The sequence below is a fragment of the Ictidomys tridecemlineatus genome, chromosome 13 (assembly GCF_052094955.1).
Source record: "Ictidomys tridecemlineatus isolate mIctTri1 chromosome 13, mIctTri1.hap1, whole genome shotgun sequence".
Lineage (NCBI taxonomy): Eukaryota > Metazoa > Chordata > Mammalia > Rodentia > Sciuridae > Ictidomys > Ictidomys tridecemlineatus.
Genome location: NC_135489.1, coordinates 81,870,808 through 81,878,486, shown reverse-complemented (window position 1 = coordinate 81,878,486; position 7,679 = coordinate 81,870,808). Strand labels below are relative to the sequence as shown.

Sequence of the window (7,679 nt, the reverse complement as noted above, 5' to 3'; positions counted from 1 at the left end):
TTGATCAAACTAGAGTGGAGTCAGCATGCAGGCAATGCAGAATGAAAGCCTTCTTGTTTTCTCTTATTAGTACAGCTACCATTTCAGAGACCATTCTGCTGCCATCTGTCAGACTAAGGCTCTTTTTAGGCTACAAAGATTCTTTGGTGAAGTTATATGGGCTGGTGGTGAGGTGGGGTGTGGTGAAAATCTAAAACTGGAAAGGGGACTATATTAGAAGAAATCCCTCTTTCTTCCTGCCTCCCTCCTTCCCACCCTATTTTTTTCCTCCCTTCCTGCCTTTATCAATTCCTTCCCTTTCTTTGTTCTTTATTTCTAGGTTAAGGAAGCTTATTTCTCCTTTCTGTGCAGGCTCCCACTAATAGCTCCTAGATAGGTGGGATAGGGGAGTGTCACTTAACAAGATGCACAGATCACAATAAACAAGTGAGAAAACAGATAAAAAAAAACATGGTGGGTGCTTTTCCCAGAAGAAGGTTTGTATAATCTGTTTTTTTTTTTTTAAGGGAAGTTGAAGCAACAGAAAACTCACAGGCAGAAATTTTTCCTGTGTTGGTGTGATAGATACAAAGTTCTTTCCAAGAGTCTTATAGAGATATAATGCAATTTAAAGCAAAGGGCAGTGGGGAGGGGAAGTAGGTAGAGTAGCATGGATATCTGAATTTTAGTTATTGACACATTATAAACGTGCAATAGCAAAAGTGCTGAGGCAAGAATAAACAGAAATCTATATTATGGAAAAGAATTTAGCATAAGTGGTGTTTTGAAAAAATATACTAATATTTTAAGATTTGTGATTGTATTTTTGTTTCCTTCTTTTGATTGTTTATCTTTTCTGTATTTTTAAGAATAAATCTGGCCGGTATGTGCATGATGGAGGCCACAGCAGCAGTCATGGTGGCTCAGTGTGTGAGGCTGGTGCAGCACAATATCCCAGCTTTGGCATTGTCTCTGAGGCCCTCTCCTTGGTTGTTGTGCACAGCTCCAAAACAAAAGAACAATGCCCACAGCCTGGAAGAGAATGTGGGTCACAATGAGCAGAAGACAGAGCATCCTTGGAAGAGAAGGTCAAGTTGGAATAGCAGCTGACACGATGGAAAAATACAAAAGAGCTTTGGCAGATACTGAGAACTTTAGACAGAGGAGCCAAAAACTGGTGGAAGAGGCAAAATTATATGGCATCCAGGGCTTCTGCAAAGACTTGCTGGAGGTTGTGGACATTCTGGAGAAAGAAACACAGAGTGTTCCAAAGAGATTACAGATGAAAATCCTCACCTGAAAAGCCTTATACAAGGGGCTGGTACTGACCGAGGTGCAGATCCAAAAGGTGTTCACAAAGCACGGCTTGCTCAAGCTGAACCCCCTTGGAGCCAAGTTCGACTCTTATGAACATGAGGCACTGTTCCACACACCAGTAAACAGCGAGGAGCCAGCACAATGGTGCTGGTTAGCAAGGTGGGGTACAAGCTGCATGGGCGCACCCTCAGGCCTGCCCTGGTGGGGTGGTGAAGGAAGCATAACTGCCTACCTCAGGGTCTTTGGCTTTTAAGTCACTTGCTGTAACTCTTGAAAGGCGGTCTATCTTTTCCTAATTTTTGCTATATCCAGGCATTTAAACCATAAAATGGTAAAGCAAATGTAAAATCCAATCAAAGAAAGACACATCTCTGAAGATCACCTGGTGACAAAATTCAAGATATGACACATACTGAGAAGCTTAATTTAGCAGATAATTGTGAATAACTTCCAGGAAATAGTTTGAAAAAGAATAAACATATAATAATTATTCTGTATAAAATGATCTGCTATTTAATCTGAGATTTAGGAATGCCAAGCATATGAATTTGTTCCTTCAGTCCTTCTTTGAAATGTTTCTATAACATACAAAACAGTGAGGGAAATAGGCCATGGTACTCTCATGTTTATCTGAAGCAAAATTAAGAAAATCTGTTAGAATTGCTTTTCATTATTGAGTATGTTTTCAGAATCCTCTATTTTCTGTGTCCAGATCTATACAGTAAAATAGCTTTATCAATGGCATTTTATATACCAAAAGGACTTGGAACACAGGCAGGTGTTCCAAAGAAGAACAAAGGTAATGTTAATGAGAGATAGTGAAATAAAGATAAAATCTTTGAATATTTGAGAAAACAAAATAGGATGAACTGGTACTTGCTGAGAGAAGTAGGGTAAACATGACATAATAGTATTCAGAAAGCCTTCCTGGACTGCAGCAACACTGAAAGCAGTGCACAGCAAGGCCCCTAGACATTCCGTCAGGTGTCAGACTGGCCCAAGGGTGAGCTTCATTTAGAATTTAATTGCAAGAATTTTTTCTCAGGTCATTGAATGTGTACCTTGAGTCCATCTTTTACTTATCCATCTTATGGGGAAAACATCTATTTCAAAGTTGATCATTCATTTTCTGATGGAAGATTCTCACAGTCTCTCTTGGACAATGGCAGACAGCACTTGTTAAAGTTTACTTTCTAAGAAAAAATAGTGATTCAACAAAATTAGCAATTCTTTAAATTAGAATGAAACTTTACTATGTTCTCTCATGTCAATATTAGGAATCATTGCAATAAAATTCACAATTCAGATGTTTAAGCTTAAAGCAAAAAATAAAATAGAAATACACTCTTTCTGAAGATACATCCTGACCTAAATTTGGTTATTTTCAAAACATCATTAGCCTAAAATTAGCACATGTGTAATTTCCAAATGCAAAGATATGCAAATAACCTTGTGTATTTTAGCTTCTAGGATTGAGACAGAAATCTCTCTGTGGTTTTATTAGTAATAATTTATATAAATTTAACAAAATCACTCTGCACAATTTTTGACAGTCATAGAAATTAAAATTTTAGAGTTACAGTTTTTTAGAAAGTACAAATGCAATCTTCTTATGAGTAAACAGAGCTGTGGTCATCCAAGGTGGGTGCCTGAGTTATCCCATACTGTAGTTACTTATTTACCTTCACCTGGATTCACAAAAATGCAATTTAATCTACCATGAAATTTATATTCTATTGAAACAGCACTATAATCTGAAAAAAATATGGTTAACTTGATCCAAGTTAAGGCAAAGGGCAAAAAGGAATGGAGCTTTGCATAGTTCAATCTGCAAGCTGTTGGGGATTCTTTCATTTGGCTTTCCTCCCTTCATGCCACAAGCAGTGAGCTCTATATGTAAAGAAACCATAGTTATCATTTTAACTCATTTGAGATAAAGATAATTTTTTTCCCAAGAAAGATAGAGTAGCCCCTGTATGTTATGGATTGATCAATAATATAGGAGCAAACTGCGTTTCTGCAGAGTTATACAAGTCCAGGCATTAATAATGACAATGATTTAAAACAAACTGAGCTATTGGGAAAAGGCAAACATTTAAGAGTCTTGGCTAGATTTGTAACTCAATATTTATTAATTACATGTTGGCCGAAGTTGGGTTCCCTAGAAACTCGAGAACCAAGTAGTACTAGATGTGCTAGTGTCTTATTTGGAGATCAATCCCAGGTGCGCCAGTGGAGAAGTCAATATATAATACAATTAATGAGCAGGTTACTATTGTGGGCAAGGGGGTCTCTGGATACTTCATGAACTACCTGGCTTACATGGATAGTTCATGTCTATCTGAAATACTGAAATTTCAATATCACACTCATTTTCACTACAGTAAGACACTCATCTTATAGGGCCTTCACTTATAGGACACCCAGGGAATGAAGGATTCCCTTTTCTCATCTCCTACTCATACTCACCGAAAGGAATGGCAAGTGAAATCATTAATGCAATTTCAACTATGTTTCCCTCTCTTTTTGTGCCAAATACATATATAGAGAATTTAGACAAGTTATAGTTAGAATGCATAGTCTAATAAAGCTCAAAACTCTCAAGGGAAATGTGCATGTAAGATATTCTTTATGTGATACACCTACCATTCAGTGTTCTCTGTCATGGGGAAAGTGACACTCTCCAGTACATGGAGCTGCAGTGTAAAAAAAAAAACTAGCTTACTTAGCTCAGGACACACATATAGACCACTTCTGCCCATGAGAAGGCTGCTGCAAGGTGCTCCTGGTGAGAGCTGTTGCTTGAGCTGTGCTCTCCCATGGGAAGCACTTGTATGTAGCCTCTCACCATCTTTTTCCCTCTTTCCTTTTATAGCTAAAAGTGGGACAGAAACAAGACCTACTGGCTGAGCGAGGAAGCTAGATCAGAATGTAAGCTATGGGAACAGCCCCCTTGAACTTATTGAAGGTCATGGCTCATTTCTCAGATCAGTATCTGCACAGGCCACCAAGCAAACAGTCCTCTCAGTTGCTCGAACAGTTCAGACAGAACAAGAGTCCAAGCTCCTTCCAGATAGAGGAACAAGTTCCCTTTGCTGTCCAGAGTGAAGAATCACTCATACCTAAATACACCACCAAATAAACACTTATCTTTGTGCCCATCTGGATCATTCTGGAATGTTCTACTGAATCAAAAATCTACCAGTCAACCCTACATATAAAAACAGGACTCTTTACAAACAAAATAGTTTTTTTAAAAACAGAAACAAAGCACTATTTAACATCTCTGAATGCCTGCTAAGACCATGTATTCACATTTCATAAAAATTAATATAGCTAATCTCTATTGACAAGAAATTTCTTAAGAGAAAAGCAAGTTTCATTCTTATGAGTGGGGGATGACCTAAAAATCTCATTAACACATTTTATGGAAATAAGAGTAACCAAAACAAATACAAATAAACAATGCATTATTGTTAATACTCTCTCTTAAGGTCATGAGAAGAACAAACTTTATTCAAAAACTTAATTGGGCACCTAGTGAAGTTATTGCTGCTCTACAGGCACTGTGGAAGATAGAAACAAAGGTAAATTGAACAGTTTCTATCCTACTTCAACCCTCCCCCTTTAAGAAGCTTAAAGTCTACAAGAGCCTTAAGCCAGCATCTTACCATAAGGAAACCCATAGGAAGAACACAAACACTTGTCAGCAAAATAAATGAAGAAGTCTTAACAGGTTAATGACAAGAAGTTCATCAAATGTTCCTGTGAGGAGAACTGTAACTGATCAATCATATATTTATCCAAATATATACAATGGCTTTAAGTAATTGCTTTTACTTGATGAGAAAGAAAACACAAGACAATAATAGAGGAGCAGGAGAGATTTTGCTATTACAAGCACATAAAGGTATGATTGAGAATGGTTTGACTACTCACTGTTTTTCTTGTACGTCAGAATTTCATAGGAATTCATCTCATATTTCTCAAAGGTTTGCCACACCTTTTCAATTGTGTCTTTATGAGTCAGCTCTCCATACATAAACCTGCAAATCAACTGAAGAGCTCAAGTTAGCAAATCAACAGGTATTTATTATTCTATAAGCACATGTTAAATATCTGTTCTGTTCCCAAACTATATGCTAGGCATTGTGATGTGCACACATATGTGAAAATGTTTGTTGGATCAAAAAGTCTTAGGGAAAATAGCAAGAAAGAAGGGAAGAGAAAATTCAAAGCAGAAGATGAGCAGGTGAGCTTTAACCAAGAGTCATGTTAATTCAATAAAATAACAGCCCAATATGACTGAAGGTAGGCTTGGAAAGGGAAATCTGCTATAGATAATACAGAAAAGCAAGCAGAGGACAGATGAAGGAGGAGACTATGGCAATAGAAGCCATGCGAGGCAATTCTAAGTTTATCCTGATAGCAACTGGAGGACATGGAAGGTTTTAATCAAAGGAGAAACCTAATCATATTTCATTTTAGAAATGTAAATCTGGAAGAATTCTGATAAAAATGGCCAAGTAAATATGGACTAAGATATTCCCTCTTCTAATTCCTAATAAACAAAAAATTAAAAGAGGAGCAGGGACACAAAAAAATATTCACCAACAAAACAAGAAAGTGGGTGCAATTGGATGCTGTAAACATTAAGATACAGCTAAGAAAAGAAACAAGATTCAGTCACTGTCTGTGCAGCAACTTTTCCTGATCCTGCCCCACCAAACAGAAAAGAAAAACAGCATTGGGTTAAAAATAATGTTGACAGCATAAAATCCTACATGTTATTATTAATATATCTCCCTGCTGCTCATATGTAGAGACAAGTAGCCTAAGGGGGTAAATACAGAATATGAAATGAGAGAGAGAGAGAGAGAGAGAGAGAGAGAGAGAGAGAGAGAGAGAGAGAGAGAGAGAGAAAATGAGCTAGAGAAAACCTTGGGATAGAGCTTTACTGACTAACCCTAGTTCTTAGGCAGAACAATTGCCAGGACTGTCCATTTTTTCTGGTCCTACACTAAATATGGTCTGAATACCAGAACTTATCCATGCTGGAACAAAATAGTCCCTCAACTGAGTAGAATGAACCTTTCCACTGGACACTAACAGAATGCAAGAGGAGGGGCCATCTCTCAAGGGAGCTGGAAGCCCAGCTTCCAGATGAAGGATGATCAAGGTTTTTAATAAGCATTTTCCCTTCCCACCCCAGGTCTCAGGCAACAACGATAAGGAAGGACAGCTCTGGTCAATCCTCCAAGTCTTAAGTAATGCAGAAATGGTGATATGGGTTCCCAAAACACACATGTCCCAAAGAAACTCAGAGCTTATCTGATCTAAAACTAAACAGCCAAGTCAAGCACTATACTTAGCTTGACACTGGAACGACTTTAGACTTACTATAGGCTTCTGAATTCTGGCACCCTAGCTGCTGATTCTATGAATTCTGTGTCATTTTATGAATACTTTTTTTTTTTTTAAATTTTACTCTCCAGCGCATTGAGGGACAAGATTATCTGTGGTTGTCTTTGGGCATTACCTCATGTAGCTCTCTGTTTTTAAGTTGTTCTTTTTACTTATGTACTACAAAAACAGAATATTGACTTTGTTAAACTATCTTTTAACAGAAAAATAGATCAACAATAAATTAGCCCTACCTGAAAACAAGGGAATTTCTCTTTATTTTTCTCTGAGTTAATTTTCTAGATATGTGGCTATCATTTAAGTGAAGCGATGGTACATTTGATAGCAATTTTTTTCCCAAGTTAACATAAATTGCTGCAAAATTGAGTCTTCATATAGAAGAAGTGCCGTAATTACCTCCAGTTTTCACTGGTCTTAGTTACTCTTTCAAGTAGAGCAGATGTAAATTTCCTTAACCTGAACATTATATTACAAATATCTACAAGGCAGGAAATAAGCCAAAGAAGTTCCTGAGCTATCAGGAACATAGCTAGTACAAAGGTTTTTTTATTCTTATAGTAGGGGTCATTCAGGTAATTAAATAAGTTGTTTTGAATTGTGCATAAAAGTTTGCTAGATTAGCAAAATATTCTGATTTTTTAAAGTACTTATACTCAATAAGAAGGAAGAAATATAAGAAAAGGCTGTTCAATTTATACCAAAAAATGAAGCTAATCTTCTCGATTTATTGATTTGTACATATGAAGTACAGATGCAGATATAGATGCAGATATATAAATGTATAGATATTTAAGAGGAAACCAGCACAGAAAGAATATAATAGCATTCTATTGCAGTTAGAGTCATAGTTTCTAAACCTCTGAGAAGTGGGGAGAAAATCTTAAATTTTCCATTGCTCAGTCTTCACAGTATAAAATTTTAGAAAATTAAAATACTTCCAAACATTTCTTGTTTTTCAC

The 7,679-nt window shown here is 36.8% G+C and overlaps 1 pseudogene; it reads left to right on the top strand.

Moving 5' to 3' along the window:
- Positions 1 to 525: 525 nt before the first annotated feature.
- LOC144370192 (grpE protein homolog 1, mitochondrial pseudogene) lies at positions 526 to 2,758 on the top strand (annotated as a pseudogene).
- The last annotated feature ends 4,921 nt before the right edge of the window (positions 2,759 to 7,679 follow it).